Consider the following 16085-nt stretch of genomic DNA (forward strand, 5'->3'; position numbering starts at 1 on the left):
CATTAGTGACGTGCACTGGTCACAGTATGTGAGCCAATGCTGACTTGCTGCTATTAACCGGTCTAGAGCTCACTCTGGGACTCACCATTGAACAGCACATGCTCTAAGTTTTGACACGTGTGTAATGATCTGTTGCCCCATTAAAGAATTGCCTAGAATATATTCACTGCCCTGAAGAACTCATCCATCTCTCTAACTCTCACTCCCTCCAGGCAAACACTGATCTTTCTACTGCCTCTGAAGCCCTCTTTCCCCAAATATGACAGAGCTGGAATGACACAGGGGGGCCGTCTTCTCACAAGGCCTTTGCTCATAGAATAGTCTGCATTCAAGCCCTGCTTGTCTTTTTCCACTTTAGTAATTCCATGAAGCTTCCTTTTGTTTGGGGGTTTGGTTGTTTTGTTTGGTTCTTGAGACAGGGTCTCACCATGTAGCCATGGCTGCCCTAGAACCTATGTCAGTGGTTCTCAACCTATGGGTCACAACCCCTTGGAGGGGGGTCCAATGATCTTTTCATAGGGCGTCACATATCAGGTATCCTGAATGTCGGATATTTGCATTATGATTCATAGCAGTAGCAAAATTACAGGTATGAAGTAGCAAAGAAATAATTGCATGGTTGGGGGTTACCACAACATGAGGGTATTAAAGGGTCACAGCATTAGGAGGGTTGAGAGCCATTGCTCTATGTAGACCAGGGTAGCCTTGAAATCAGATCTGCCTGCCTTTTTCTTTAATACTGAGATTAAAAGTTATGCCCCCATACTAGGTCTCTTGTGTGCGCTGAATTATTAATATCTGTGTACATTGGATCCTTGTCCTTAATAGTATGTGTCTTCCACCCTAGGTCTTGTTCCCTTTTCACAGAGAAATTCACATCTTTTTGTCTCTAAATAAATTTGCACTGAAACACAAACACAATTACTCTTGTAGAGACTGTCTAGCTAATTGCCCAGGATGTCAGCAGAGCCACCCAGAGCCTCCGAGTGGAGAGCCTAAGTATTTACTAGCTGCCCTTTACAGCTAAGCTTGCGGACCCCTGATTTAAGGCTTGGCCCCTATTCACTTCTTAACAAGTCTGTCTTTCCCAGAAAAGCAATTTCCATGGTTGGCAGCAGCTGATCAAACTCCCTTCTGGCATGGCTGAGTCTGAGTTGTGTGTCTAATTCGGGCCCAGCCAGCCAGTCTTTTCCCTTTTGTATCATTGCTTCAGGGTGGCTTGATGTTGATTCCAGATGGTATTGCTCTAGTCCCAGTGAGTGAAGAGACTATGGCTGGGACACACTGGGCAGGCACACACTGGGCAGGCACACACTGGGCAGGCACACACTGGGCAGGTACACACTGGGCAGGTACACACTGGGCAGGTACACACTGGGAAGGCAGGCACACACTGGGCAGGTACACACTGGGCAGGCACACACTGGGCAGGCAGAGACACAGTGGGCAGGTACACACTGGGCAGGCAGAGACACACTGGGCAGGGATGCAGCTATCTTGCTTAGAGTGTCTCCCTCCTTCTTCCTTCCTCCATCTTCCTTTCTCCCTCCTCTAGGGATGGGCAGACTACTTCTCACTTTCCCACAGAAGGACCACATCTTTCCTCTGCTGGAAGTTAATCAAACATATCTCTGTCCTTAAAATTTTCAACAGTGGAGAAGCAAATGAACAGGCCTTCCCTCCTAACAAGGTGCACAGGCCTGCGTTCCACAGAACTCAGCCTCCTCTCGTCTATGTCCAGGGTTGATCTTCCTTCCATTCTTCCCTTTTCTCCTCTTGACAGCGTCCTCGTTCAGCCAAGGCTGCCATCTCCTGGGCCCCACATCATTTGCCATTTGCAATCTCCAGGTCACTGTTGTCCCTGCCTCTGAGCCTTTCTGTTTGGATTTTACACCCTGTTAACATTTGCGCTTCTTTCTTCTCTCCTCCCTTCCAGTAAGAGGAAGGATCCATGAAAGGATGTTCAAGTTTTTCCTTGCCCAGCTTCACTAGAGCAGCCACAGAGTAACAACAAGAGAAGGAAAGAGATCGACACACAGCCTGCCTCCTGCCTGGTGCTGGTGATCATTGCAATCAGCATCTGCTGGAGACCCATTGTGTCTCAACTTCAGAAGAGTCCTGTTAGCTGGGTACCCAAGTATCGATGCAACAAAGTATCGTTGTGAATTGTTGTTTGCTGTACGACAAAGCCTTTGCTCAGGTCTCCACATCTGGAGTCAGAGACAGGAAAACAAACCAGGGCTTGCACACCCTGGCCATTCTAGAGCCAGTGTTGCTAAGCCTAGATGTGGTAGGACCTTGCCTCTGCTCTCACACCTCACCTTTTCTGTAAACTGAGGGCTCATGGAGTACCTGTACCTTACAGTTGTTCTGAGGCTCACACTCCTTAAAGAACAGAGCATGTGGAGGGTGCACAGCAGGCTGCAAGCTGCATGAGCACAGATATCCCTAAGTTGCTGCCATGGGTGAGCCTGTGCCAATCTGACTGACAGTAAGTGTCACTGCTCAACCTTTTAGGTCCTACTGCAGGGTTCTATAGGATGAAAGATGACGCTAACAGCTTCAGTCAACACACACACACACACACACACACACACACACACACACACACACACTCCTCCCTCTAGTGTGGGAAATACTTGTCCTAGCATCTCTTCCTATGAAGCAGTGCAGTCTTCCTAGGGAACGCCCAAGGGAATGCCTGAGCATCTCTCAAGTCCTGCTCTTGCTCCGCATCCTGCAACCAGCAGCTCTGAAGATGCATCTGGAAGAATGTATTCCTGGCCAGCTCCATCCTCAGAGCCCAGGCTGCCCTTGTGGCTCATGTGGCCTTCCAGCACTCATTTTGCTCCCTGCTGTCCTGCCCTTGCAACACTGTTACAATCAATCACTCCCCCAAAGAGATCATAATAGTCTTAGAACGCAAATCACTTCTCTACTTAAGCCTTCCAACCTTTAATGACAAAACTCATGGTTTCTGTGCCTTCAAACAGGGTCCAACCGAATACAGCCTGATGATTATTTAAGTCAGAGCTGCCCACTCTCTGGTCACTGTTCAACAAGCCTATTGACCTTCCTTCTTATTCTTGCCCATGGTAAAGCACATTGCATGGTCTGTAGACTCAGGCTCAAGTGCATGCCAGCCTTCCTGCATATCTTATACAATGCCGCAGCACCACAGACTGTTCTCCAAGGGCCCATGGACCCATCCAGTTCTGTTTCTGCTGGTAGTCTTTTCTGGAAACAGCCTTTGTACCGAAAATCCTAATTCTGGTGTGTCAACAAGCAAGCTGGCTTTCTGGGACTCCTTAGTGGCACTGTAAGTGGGAACAGACAGAGGAGACTCCATCCATCCTGGGGAACAACTCCTTGTACCTCGAAGGCTACTGTTATCTCTGCGGCCACAGTAAGCTCACTGCAGGTCGCTAGAGTTCGTGTGAGCCTCCCATCTTGCTAGACTTGAACAGGTCAGAATACCCTGGACTCTGGTGGTGGCCTGTGTCCCGTGAGGCTGCATAACAGGCCACTTTCCCATTAGCCAGCTGCTCTGTCCCACGTCCCCTTTCTGGCTTTCACAAAGCCATAGGACAGTTGCCTTTTTAAAAATGGGCTTGCAAATGTGGTTATTGTGCACTTGTCCACCTACATGCAAATGTCTGTCTGTCCATCCTACTTTTATGTTTCCTGCCCCAGGGAATGTCTGTCTGTAAGTACCCCCACACATTCAGTAAGGCACTCTTCCATGCAGTTTAAGAAAGTAGGTTTTCCCTTTTTGGCTTTTTTGGTGAGCTACACAAAAATTCACAGAGTGGGGGGGTGGGGGGAGGAACCAAACCAAACAAACAAACAAAAACAACTAAGCAAAACAACACTTGAAAGCAAAGGAACAATGTCCCCTTTCAAAGGGATACGTGAGTTCTAACCTCAGATGTGAGTGAGAGCAAGCAGGTCAGAGAGGCGGGGCTAGAACTCAGGTCCTGGGGTCTGTGCATTGCCAGGACCCCAGGGAGAGGCTCTAAGAGCCGAGAGACTGGAGAAACCTATGAGGCATAGCATCATGGGGAGGAGATGCGAAGAGACAGTGGAGAGGGTGAGGCAGGTGCAGAAGAATTAGATGCCACGGATCGAGGCACGGGTCAGGCAGACTCATCATCCTTGGCTGCCTTGCAGATGAGACTGGAGGTGAGTAGTACATGTACCCCTACATCACTGATGCCAAGAAAAGGGGAAGAAGCCTTCACTGACTGAGCAACCCTAGAAGTAGGAGTTTACTGGAATTAGATTTTATGTGTTCAGGTGGCATGTCCTCTCCTGGGACATGCCACCTGAACACGTCCCCATGGAGAGAAATTGATGGACTTTAAAAACCTCTCCACACTAACCATAAGAAGACACAACGCTCCTCTCATAGAATTATCAGCCAACACAGAATGACTGCTCCTATAAAGTAAAGATCACTCACGGGCCATCTTCCAGTCTAATATAGTACAGTTGGTGCATCCCGAGGCCCTTGGCTGCACACAGCAGAGGCTCCACCAGCAAGCTCACACTGAAGGGGACCTGGTGGGGTTTAACTTATGGATTCTGGGAGGACCAGGGAAACAAGCAGACCCAAGATAGCTTTGGGCAGCTGAGTCTAGCTTGTTCTTCACCTGTCCCAGGTCCCTAAAGGACTTTTCTCTTGGAAGTCCCCTGCTTCTGACCCATTTTCTTACTGCTGCAACCGACTACCTGACGGAAACAGCTTGCGATTAGAGAAGTGCATCATGGCTGGGGAAGGCATGATAACTTTAAAAGCTAGGACGTGTTCACATTCTGTTGACACGGGGAACAGGGAACTCTGGGCCAGATTCAAAGGCTCACATTTATGGCCCCTGTCCTCCAGGCAGACCCCATGTCCCAAAAGTTCCATAACCTCCCAGAGCAGCTAGGGACCAAGCCCATGAGCCTGGGGGGGGGGGGCATTTCAAACCCAAACCATAATGGGACTGAATGTTTAGGGTTCCTCCCAATCTCCCCAGCAAGCCCAACACATCTGCCGTGATGTCTCCCAGAAACCGCCGTGAATGGGGATTGATGGAAACTATGTCATAGCACACCTGGCTGCCAGGAAGGAGGGGGAGGCACCTGACCTCAGCGCTCCCATGTCTGTGCTGCAGGAAGACGTTTAGAAGAGAGGTGGAAAGATGTGAATGGAGCCATCTGTACATCAGCATTCGATTCTGTAGACAAGCATTTAGATATAGAGGGACTCCAGAGCTGCCTGCTCAAAGAACCTCGGTTAGAAACGAACTCTACTTGTTTAGAGGCTCCCAGATTCATTTCCTTGTTTCTCTGTGCTATAGTGCTAGTTTTTTAACCTAACACAATGCAGAATTATCTGGGAAGAGAGTCTTAGTGAAGGATTGTCTAGATTAGGTTGGTGTGTGTGTGTGTGCATGCACGCACCTGTGCATGTGTGTACATGCATAAATGTTTTTGTGTGTTGTTGTGTTTTATAAAACATACAGTGGTGTGGTGAAATGAAGTGCCTGGGCGGGCCCATGCCAAAGTGTTCCCTCTGAAGAGTCAGACACAGGACAGGCTTAATATAAAAGGGAATTTATATGGGACCTGGGGAAAGGGGGTTGAGGCAGAGAATGGGGGACAGGGAAGGACTGAAAAAGAGAGGAGAGAGAAAGAAGGGAAGAGGCCATCCAGGGACACATAGGGAGAAAGAGAGAGAATAGGTAGAGAGAGAGAATAGGTAGGGGGGCGGGGGAGAAGATGGAGAGAGAAAGAAGCCTGAACAGCCCTTGTATGCCTGGCTCCAAGCTTATATACCTGGCTGTTGCTAGGTAACTGTGGGGCGGAGCCTAGAGGAAATGCTAACATCTGGGAGGGATTGTCTTGATTTCAGGAGTTGGTGTGGGACAGATCCAGCTTACTGTGGGTGGCACCATTCCCTAGGCAGGGGGCCCTAAGTTGTATAAGCATAAGAAGGAGCTGAACATGGACAAGCAGACATGCATCACGCTCTCTCTGCTCTTGACTGTGAAGATGACTCAAGTTCCTGCCTTGACTTCCCTGGTATTATGGTCTACAACTTGGAATTGTGAGCTAAAACTCTACCTCTTCTCCTTTAAGTGGCATTTTAAGGGTACTTTATGACAACAGAAACTAGACCTGAGTACTAAATACCCCGTGTCTGTGGCTGCTGCCTCTTCATGCAAAATGTATTGAAAGCCCAGAAGGGTACCGACCTTTGCTAAGGATTTCCCACAGGTCAGGTGCCTTGCCACATTTAGTCTTGAAACGTCTGTGAGGTGGATGCTTTCTATGCCCAATTCACAGATAAGAACACAGGCTGTGCACAGCCGCCCTAAGACCAGATTCACCCAAGGAGTTTTAAGGTGGTGGCCTCAGGCCCTCCATCACCATTCCTGATATGCGGAACAACTCTGTGACCCACAGCATGTCATGGAAAAGAAAGCATGGTCTTTTGACTGCTGAATATTGTCCTTTCTTTGGCTTTATTCTGCTTCAGTGGGTGGCTTTTTGTGTGTTCTTAACAGAGTACAAAACAGACAAGGGAAAATGATGAGGTGCCATTTATCATCTTGCCCACCAGGGGGCAGCAAGAGGCCACATGAGCAGAGCCTCGACTCGCTGATTCTTAGCTTTGCTGAACAGGATGGAAGTTTGAGAGGAAGAACACCCCTTATTTCCAACATCCTTATTTTTCTAATAAAACAAAACAAAACCAGAATACCACAGGATCAGGTTTCTTCCCTAGAGCCAGTTATAGGGAACCATGAAATCAACAAATGTTAATTAGATATTCGTTAAGCCAATTCCAGCTCAGATGTGGTTGCCCCCAACAGAGCTTGCAGTCTGGTAAAGTGCAGGAACAATGGGAAGTGACTGTGGGGAGGGCTGCGGAGAGGAGAGGGCAGGAAGAAGCTTGAGCACTAGCGATTTCCGCACCCCCTACCCCCACCCCAGCCAGGCCAAAGGATGAAAGGTACCTAGGCTTTCCAGCAGCTGGGACAAGAACTCCAAAAGGAAGAGTGTGAGGGGCTAGATCGAGACTGAGAAAGATGCTTAAGGAGCCAGAGGCAGGGTAACTGCGGTGCCTGGAACGCGGTCTTATACGTCTGAACGGGGACATGATCTCTCAGCATCCTCACCACGAGCCTGAGTTTGTTCACGCCTATTACTACTTAAAGCCCTGGAGGTTAAAACGATTTAGCAAAGGCTATAGGGTCCTGAAAGGCCCTAGTGGGGACTTGAATTTGAGTCTGTCAGCTTGTCCTTACTATCCCAACAAGGGCAGAGCTAAGACTAAAAGCCCAAGATCCTGTGTGAGGGTCACTTCTCACTGGGAGCTTGGCAGAGTTCCTTCCTTGCCTCTTGGCAGCCGGTAGATCCTGTACAGAAATTCCAGTCGCTGCAGGCTCCTCCCCCTCCATCTCCACTCACTGCTGGCTCCTCTCCCTCCTATCTCCAGTCACTGCAGGCTCCTCCCTCTCCATCTCCAGTCACTGCAGGCTCCTCCCCCTCCATCTCCAGTCACTGCTGGCTCCTCTCCCTCCATCTCCAGTCACTGTTGGCTCCTCCCTCTCCATCTCCAGTCACTGCTGGCTCCTCCCTCTCCATCTCCAGTCACTGCAGGCTCCTCTCCCTCCATCTCCAGTCACTGCTGGCTCCTCCCCCTCTATCTCCAGTCACTGCTGGCTCCTCCCTCTCCATCTTCCAGGACCACTTGCCTCTTCTATGGCTTTTGTAAGGATACTTGTCACAGGGTCCACCTAGATAACCCAATGTAATCTGCATGTAAGATGCTTAACTACAGTACAAAGACCCTTTCTCTGAGTGCCACTGTCTCTCATGACCTGGGGTGGGTGTGTTCCCAGGAACCCTCAGATACGAAAATCTGAGACACACAAGCTCCTTGTAAAAGAGCTGCATGTGACCCCCAAACACCCTACCTCCTGCATACTTTAAAACAGATTTGCTATGATCCTTATTGTAATGTTTAATAATGGCAGAATAAAAGCTGCTGCATGCTTGGTTCGCTACAAGCCCAAATCTTTTCTTTCTTTCCTTTTTTCTTTTCTTTTCTTTTTTTTGTTATTTATTTGTTTGTTTGTTTATTTATTTATTTATAATTTTCAGTCTGTTTCTGTTGAGTCTCCAAAATGTCTGGATTATACAGGGAAGAACCTCTGAGGGAAGGGCAGCCCAGGCCCTGGGCTGGAAAGTTCTGGGGTTGGGGCAGGGTACGGACTGCCAATGCTGGCATAACTTGGAGGTCTGGTCTGCTTTCATATGTAAAATATTCACCTCAGTCCCTTGTCCCAGGTCCAAAACCAATGGCAGCCACCATTCATCTCACTGTGACATCAATACGAGCCCATTACCTGGGTAGCACTAGGTCAGGCGCATAGCCATGAGCAGATGCCACCGATCCAGAGGCTGCACCTGAGATCCAGCTTTGGGAACTTCCATGACATGAGAACAAGAACCAGGTAGGAACATTGGTCACCCTTTCTCCACAGGTCCCCACGGTGGGTACCCTGACCTGTTGGGCTGCATTTCCCAGCTTGACCAAACTTGTTCCAGCTTCAAGATGTGCCACATTCTTGCTCTGCCTCAAACAAGTTTTGTACAGAAACCAGAAGCTCCAGTAAAGCCTTGACTCGTTCCATCAAAAGCAGGCTCAGGCTGGCTACTGGTGGAAGGTGCTGGAAACAAGCTGTAAGGGAGCCCACCTGGGAAGAGGAGGCGCCGGCTCCCAGAGGCATCTTGCTGGACCTCAAGCCAAAGCCAGCTTGGCCTCAGCCATGATGTTAGCATCAGATTTCAAAGGCGAGGCAGTTTTTCTGGATGAGCTGGGTATGTACAACGTCCAGGGCACAGATATCTGGTCGGAGGCAGAATAGAAAAGAGAATAGACTGAGCTGAGCGATGAGTGTAAGAAGGCTAAGAAAGTCCAAATGAACAGTGGGGGAAGAGCTGAGAAGGCTCATGGAAGGCAAAGGAGGATGAGGGAACAGAGGGGGCTGTGGGAAACAGAGGCTATGAAGGCAGAGGGAGCCTGAGTAGGCCAAGGGGGACCAAGTGAGATTGAGAAGGCTGAGAGGCCAAGAGTGATGGAGGGCATGAGGGAGGATGAAGAGGCCAAGTGTGATAGATGACAGAGGATGAGGAAGTCAAGGGAGGCTAAGGACACTAAGGGAGAATGAGGGAGGCTGAAAAGAATGAGGGAGAGAGAGGGAAGGAAGAGGGAAAGGGAGAGGAGAGGACTGAGGGAGGTTGAAGGCAGATGAGCTGAGTCAGGAGGCTGATGAAGACAGAGAAGGAGTTGGTGGGACTGGGGAGACTGTGAACAAATTCCTTTGGGAATTTGTTGGGAAATTCCTTTCTTCCTGAAAGGAAACTGAATCTGCACACTGATTGGCAGATTAGAATTTCCATAATGTAGAGATTGGAAGGGTGTGTGTCCAAAGATTAATTAGCTTATCTTGGGCTTGAACAGCCATTCCTTGACATTTCCCAAACCTGGTGTAGAAACTTGTTAGGCTTGGAACCCAGGATCAAGGACTGAGGGGCATATTTTACACATCAAAGCAGATCTGACCTCCAGGTTCTCCCAGCATCCCTCAGTCCCTACCTGGCATACTCTGCACCCAATCCTGAATTTTCCAGCCCAGAGGTTGGGCTGCCCTTCTCCCAGAGGCTTTTTCCTATATAATCCAGCATTTTGGTCTCCTCCCCCTTCTCCCACTCCCTCTCTTGCTCCTTTCTCTTCTCTCTCTTCCCCATTCTCATCTCACTCTTTCCATGGCGACTTCCCTGGTCTCCTTCCTTGGAGTCAGTGAATTCACCTGTCCAAGAGCAGCCTCCCAACAAACTTTTATTTAATATAATCTAATCCCGCTCGAATTGGCTCGTTTCTTATCAAAAGTAACACCTTGTGGCAATAAATTAACAAAACAAAACAAAAACAACAAAAACTGATAGACTATTAACTTAGCAGGCAACCAGTGTCTACCAATCCATAAGCAAAGAAGCCACCTGACAGCAACTAGAACCTATAAGAAAGCTACACACACACACACACACACACACACACCCCGCTAGTCTCCCTGTACCCGCCTTTCTGATGTTCCCTTGCCTTGAGTTAAGACACTTTCTGTTCTGTAAAACTATAAAACTCAGTGAAACTGCTTCCATATTGAAACATGGAATTTGAGATAAACTAAATTAATGCTCCTGAGTCCAGGTCACTCAAAACAGCTCCAGAATAAACTGGTTCTTATTTCCGTTAAGACAGAGCTGCAGTGTTTGTATTGAGGAGTCTAAGGCACTGTTGTTGCATGGTGTCCAGGCTGGCAGAGCTGAGTCACCCCGTGATCCTGTGATACTCACTCTTCACCAGTGTCCCCCACTGGGAGCAAGGCTGACAGAACAGGAAAGCCCCAGGCCTTCCCAGGGTCAGGAGCCAATACTTGGCCAGCTTCTGAGGCTCTGCTCCTCTGGGGCCAGCTTTGACTGCTCTGAGGTTATCTACGGGAAACTATGGGCTGGAGAGATGGTTCATCAGGCAAACATGCTGAGTCTGAGCTCTTGCACCCACCTTGGAATGGAAAGAAAGAACTTCTGGGGCTGGAGAGATGGCTTAGTGGTTAAGGGTGCCGACCGCTCTTTTGAAGGTCATGAGTTCAAATGCGAGCAACCACATAATGGCTCACAGCCATCCATAATGAGATCTGATGCCCTCTTGTGGTGTGTCTGAAGACAGCTACAGTGTACTTACATATAATAAATAAATAAATCTTAAAAAAAAAAGAACTTCTGCCCCTCTGACTTCTACATATGTACACACACACACACATGTAAATAAATAAGCAAACAAACAAATAATAGAAGAGATATATGATCACCTAGCTGAAAAAAGAATCCCAAGTCAAGAAGAAAGTGCAATTTCAATTTGAATGCTCTGTTTTTCTGTTGGCTCTTAAGTGACTTTGAACATGCCCTTCCTGGTGAGTACTGTTCTTGTGTTCTGTTGCTCTCATTGAGGACCAAGTTCAAGGTCTCACACATGGTGAGCAGGTGTTGGTATCACAGTGTACACCTCCACTAAGTTATCCAGGCTGACCTTAACTCATTCTGCAGTCAAGGTGGGCCTTGAACTGGACTTTTTCCTGCCTCGGCCTCATCCTGAGTGTTTGGGAGATGATCTTTGTGATCACAGAAACAGCCCTCCATTTTTGTTCCGTTGGTTTGGGTGGTAAACTGATTAAGATCTTGAGTAATGTAATCTTTTAAATTGGGTGTTTGTGTGTGCAAGTCCACAGAGGCCAGAGACACTGGCTCCCTTAGATTCAGAGTCATGGGTGGTGATGAACCAACTCACATGGGTGCTGGAACTGAACCAGGATCCTCTGAAAAAGCAGATAGCCTTACCTGCTTGAGCCATCTCTCCAGCCCTGAGATAGATAATCTTTGATAGATGGTTTTGAGAAATAATAAATAAAATGATTGTTTATACCATTCAAGCTTTCAACTCATCCCAATGAGGGGAAGATGGGAGTCTGAAAGGAGAGATGCCATCTCAGATGAGAGACAAACTCACCAAACACATGGGTTGTGGGGCAGCCAGAGGAAGCAGGCCAGCAGACAGAGGGAGCCTCGCCTTGTTGGCACCTGCAAGAGCAAACTGCCATGCCTGGCCTCCTTCCTGGGTCCCTACCTCAGAACAGTGTCCTCCTCTCAGGCAATCAGAGGGAGGGAGAAGGAGGCTGCCTTTTCTCTTCCAAGCTCACCAGAGCATCATCAGGTCCTTACATCCCCACAAGAGCATTGTTAAACAAGATCCCGCTTTACTGCCAGGGCAGTTCCAGAGAGCTCACGTCAGCTGGGTGTGTTCTTAATGGGGCTTTTTTATCCAGCTGAGAGAAATGAAGTGGTCCTCCCTCATCCCATGACTTTAGCCTCCCATGCTGTTGACTGCACTCCCTCTTGGCTAGAGTGGATCTGTACCTGTTAGACCTTGGACACTCCATCTCATCAGGACCCAGAGACAAGGGAAGGGTCCGATATTTCCATCTGTGCTCCAGCCCTGAGCGGACATCACTCTTCAAATATGTTGTCAGTTCAAGGGTGGGAGGAGAGGGGCAAAGCCCAGCTCTGCTTTGATCTCTGAAGGCTCCCAATGTGGCGTGAGGGACCAGCACTCACATGCACAGGGCACCTCACATTCAGCTGCTGGACAAATGAAAGAATTTATGGATGCCAGACCCCAGGACACAGCTGATCCAGGCTTTGAGATGAAATCTACGTCCCAACAGGTGTTAAAGCTGATGTTTTATCTTCTCCACCACTTACTTTCTGACCCGGGCACTCAAACAAGATCATTCCAGACCAAGAAGGGATCCAATATCATCGGAAAGGAGTACACCAGTGTCTGCATCACTCTGTGGCTTGGCCCATAAAAGACAAGGGCTCAGAGCCCTGGCTGCTCTTGCACAGTGGTCTCAGGAGAAATTAATTTCCTTTTCCTCCACGTAAAGTGGGAATTGCATGAACTGCGGTACCAAGGGGCTGATGCTGCACATACACAGCATCCTAACTCTACAATCCAACTCCACGTCCTGGGACACAAGAACGAAGAAGAGGGTGGAAAGAGAGATGCTCCTAAGTGAACAAAACAAATGGCACACGGATGTAGCATCCTTTGTTAGAGGAGGGACAACCTTAAATTTCAGATGGAAGGATAAATATTCAAGAAGGGCCAGAAAAATGGCTAAGAAGCCTCAGTGAAGAGGGCTTCACCTGAGCAAGTGTTCACACTTAGATCCCGAGGTACCATGATCCAAATAAACCTGCTTTAGAGGCCAAAACAGAAACACACCGCAGGCCTAGAGGACCATCCTCAAACAGACTGGTGTATGAGGTGTGACACTGTAGCTCAGGGGAGGGTGACAGCTGGACTCCGTGCTGAGAGGTTGTTACTGAATATTGCTCTGCTCCTAGCCTGGACAAAGTTCAAGGCTTTCCATATAAAGTACACAGTACTGGACTAATACTGTCCAGATGGGTTAAAGATTTAATGGAGTTGCCAATGCTTTTTTTTTTTTTTTAAAAAAAATCAAATACAATGCAGAAGAATGAAAGGCCCCATATTAGTTTCTTTTCTCATCGCTGTGACAAGTTCAGGGAAGAAGGTCTGCTTTGGCTCATGGTTGCCAGGAGCAGGGTCCGTAACTGTTGGGAAGACACAGTTAGTTCCCTGACAGTTCTGTCTAGAACAGGAAGAAGAACAGGAAGAACTATCAGTGCAGTTTGTCATATCCGGGCAGATCAAAGGGGGGCCAGAAGTAGGGCTGGGGTGTAACCTTCGATACCCCTCAGGTGGACAGAGAAACTCTAGACGGTTGACTTGACCGACTAATAACACCCATGGGCTATTAGAATACCAGAAGCTTCTCATAAGAAGGCCAACGTAACAACCCGGGGGGAATTTGCCACTGCAGGGAACTGACATCAGGTGGCATCCTCCATCCCCCAGACCCCCTTCCCACCCTATAAAACCTCCAGCTCCCTGCACCACACGCTCACACACAGTCTCTGCTCCTGCAGAGAGACTGCGTCCTCCAGATGTCCTGCCTGAAGAACAGTTCTGCCTTCAGAAAGGTTGGTCTCCTTCTTTTTTATCAATCCCCAGCTAACACAGGTGACCTGCATCCCCTGGCTAGAACGTGTATCGCAGAGTTCCACACCTCCAGAAATAGCAATGCTGACGGGAGACTTAAACACGTGAGACTGCGGGAGACATTTTATGTCTGAACCACTACAGTCTTTCTTAGGTAAGGTGTAAGCGCACAGATGCCACAGGAAAATGCAGGAAGGTCGATTCCATCAATACTAAAATTTCCTGTCCTAGAAAATGACACTAGAGAGAGTTCAGTGGCAATGGGTGAATGCCTGTAATCCAGCATCCTGGAGTATGAGGCTGGAGGATTGCCACAAGATTGAGGTCAGCCCTTTTGAGATCGTGCCTCCAAACGATTGGTACCATAAATGGTGGAAAGTGGCGCTCCAGCCCTGCTGTAGGTCAAGGCTGTGCCTGGACACCTTCCTGAGACTGGAGGAATGGCTCAGGAGGTAACGTGCTTGCTGCCCAAGTCTGAGGTCCTGAGGTCCCACACAAAAGGCCAAGCATGACTGTGCACAGCGGAAAACAGAGCACAGCACTTTGTGGAATCATGGCCAGGAGGATGCTGGGGCCTGCTCACTGCCAGCCTAGCTCCATGTTTAGAGGGACCCTGCCTCAGAAGGATGTGAGGAAGTAGCAGATCAGGACCCCTGGCACTTTGCCCTGCCCCTGTATACATGTGTTCAAGCACCACACACTGCAGTGAGACAGGCTTTTCCCTGGGGAGACACACACATGCACACGCACACAGTCACACAATCACTCCAGAAAAGGAATCTATAACAGACCAATGCAATGATTGTGCCGAAGTTCAACCTGGTGAGCGGGTGAGCAGGTGAGTTTTTACTGGGGTTGCTAACAGATCTGTTGGGGGATTACTTACAGGAGCAGGGAGGATTCACAAAAGCAGCTTTCCATAACTGAAAGGCTCACCCCAAAACCAGGGACGCCTCACCAAAGCTGCGACCCTGGAGCCAGCTCTTTGCACTATTTGCAGGTCCAAGAATCTGCTCTCAGCCGCTCAGTCTCCTGACCTTGCAATTGTTTGCTCCTTCTGTAAAGCTACCTAGCAACTCTGAGACTAGCTCAGGCTACCTGAGACTTTGTCTCAAAAAACAAACAAACAAACAAACAAACAAACAAATAAACAAAAAACCCAACTATATACATATTATTCAAATGTATGTGCTATACATGTTATTACTATTTTTTTCTTGTATTGCTAACAAGGCAGGAATTCATTCTCCACAGGCATTAAAGGGGGAAGGCCTATAGTAGAACCACTAACTGGCCACTTAACCATAAGAACAAAGACCCCCCAACTGAACCGACCAGTGACTCCAGCCAGGGCCAGCAGCCAGTGGACCAGCCAAGGTCAGCAGCTCACAGAGTGAATCAGGCACGAGCAGAGTGGGGTTTAAACATGCCACCACCCTTAGCTAGGTGAGCAGCACACAGCAGCCTTTGGCTCCCTCCTCAGCTGGGTCAGGAGGGCATGCATCGAACATGCACAGAACACGCGTGACCCCTGTTGCTTCAGCTCTCAGTATTGGCAGATAACCAATCTTTAAAAATGTTACCTCAGATTATGTCCAGTTTCTGCCATAAGTCCCATAAAAAGACCCTAAAATTCCAGGCTGTGCACACTCAGTCATCTCAACTTCTCCCCAGCCTGACTATAAACTGGAGTCTCCCACAATCCTCTTTTAGGATTTTATTAGTTAGCTAGACTGGCTCACCAAATCAGGGGACACATGCACTGGCTTATTAAGGAGGGGGAGCCGGTACTGAATACAGTGAGCAGCTATGTGGAGAGCCACAGGGGTGTGTTGGTTACTTTTCTATTGCAGTGACAAAACAGTATGACCAAGGCAAAGGCTGGCAGCAGGAACAGCAGGGTGCTCCCATATGATCTACAAGTAGGAAGCAGAGAGAGAGAGAGAGAGAGAGAGAGAGAGAGAGAGAGAGAATGGTTTGCGTCTTTTGAAACACCAAAGCCCACCCCTTTCCAACAAGGCCCACCTTTTTAGAACAAACATGACTTTTAGTACCCAGGAAATTCCAAGAGAATCTGAGCTCTGTGCCTGGAACTAGGTCAGCGAGCCAATGTCAGGACTAAAGATTTTACTAGTATTTCTACTGCTTGAGAACTTCTAAGGGTTTTAGGAGCTTTCTGCCAGGAGCTGGTTTGAAGACCAACACACACACACACACACACACACACACACACACATGCATACACACACACTTTTCTTTTCAATCACAGTGAAAAATTCCGCACATTTTCCAAGTGCACATAGAATATTTACTCAAATACCATATTGCCGGGCTATTTAAAGAAACTTCAAAGTAATGTAAAATATTAGAAGCATTCAGAGCC

The 16085-nt window shown here is 48.3% G+C and overlaps 1 long non-coding RNA gene across 9 annotated transcripts in view; it reads right to left on the reverse strand.

Moving 5' to 3' along the window:
* The window catches only part of Gm13791, a 107006-nt gene that overhangs the window by 63637 nt on the left and 27284 nt on the right, over positions 1–16085 (reverse strand). Inside the window, exon 3 of one of the 9 annotated variants that reach the window (XR_001783404.1) lies at positions 8754–8905. The exons of 7 other annotated variants lie outside the window; for them this stretch is intronic. This is a non-coding gene — a long non-coding RNA (predicted gene 13791). Of the gene's footprint in view, positions 1–8402; positions 8906–16085 lie in introns of all 9 variants that reach the window. One more of the 9 variants, XR_001783402.1, reaches the window with a different exon arrangement.

Source organism: Mus musculus, chromosome 2, assembly GCF_000001635.26.
Source record: "Mus musculus strain C57BL/6J chromosome 2, GRCm38.p6 C57BL/6J".
In the NCBI taxonomy this organism is placed as follows: Eukaryota; Metazoa; Chordata; class Mammalia; order Rodentia; family Muridae; genus Mus; species Mus musculus.